We start from the raw sequence: 952 nt of genomic DNA, 5'->3' as shown, positions 1-952 counted from the left end.
GCTCCTGGCAGAGATAAATGGATGGACAGAGCAGTATATCTGGCAACGAGCTTGAAAGGACAACCACTGGAAATAGTTGGACGGTTGTCAGCAGACGACAGGCACAATTATAGAGCACTAGTAGCGTCTCTAGAACTCAGGTACGGAACCCAAAATCAGTCGGAAGTCTACAGGGCTAGGTTTAGGACGAGAGTCCGTGCTAAAGGGGAGAACCTACAAGAGCTGGCACAGGACTTGGAAAGCATGGCACATAAGGCCTACCCAACTGCACCACCCGATCTCCTCAAGTTGTTGCTGAGGGATCAGTTCGTAGATGCCTTGGACAGTCCACAACTTGAGATACAAGTGAAGCAAGCACATCCCTCTACCATGCAGGATGCAGTGGCCAGAGTTTTCGAATTTGAATCCTACGTTAAGTCCAGCACAGAGGTACCAAGGTTGGTACAGTTATCTCGATTCAAGGCCAGAAAAGGTCAGCTTTCAGAGAGGTTTGAGGGACTTTGCTGGCACTGTAATAAACCTGGGCACAAGAGAGCTCAATGCTGGAAACTTCTACACAGGGGAGATGATACAGCAGAAAAGGCTGCTATCCAGAAATATTGTTGGAACTGTGGAAACCAAGAACATATGAGGAGCCAGTGTATGAAGAATATTACCAACAAGTCAGCCTCAAGGAGACCAGTAGCGGTTGGTGTTGAAGGACACTCACCAACCCCATCATGAAAGTCCCAACAGCTAGGTATAGAATGCCAAGCACACACAGTGTCTATGTGATAGGAAAGCTGGATGGCCAAAGGTGTAACTTTGTCATATATTCTGCGTCTCAGCAAACCCTTGTGAGCATCAAGGTGTTAGATCACAAAGGAGTACCAGAAACCATACAGAAGCTTTGTGGTGTGACAGGACATTCTACAAGATTGTGGGGACCAGTGTGGGTGACTATTGAGCTCAT

The sequence above is a fragment of the Limulus polyphemus genome, unplaced genomic scaffold (assembly GCF_000517525.1).
Source record: "Limulus polyphemus unplaced genomic scaffold, Limulus_polyphemus-2.1.2 Scaffold951, whole genome shotgun sequence".
Lineage (NCBI taxonomy): Eukaryota > Metazoa > Arthropoda > Merostomata > Xiphosura > Limulidae > Limulus > Limulus polyphemus.
Note: the sequence above shows the minus strand (reverse complement) of the source record.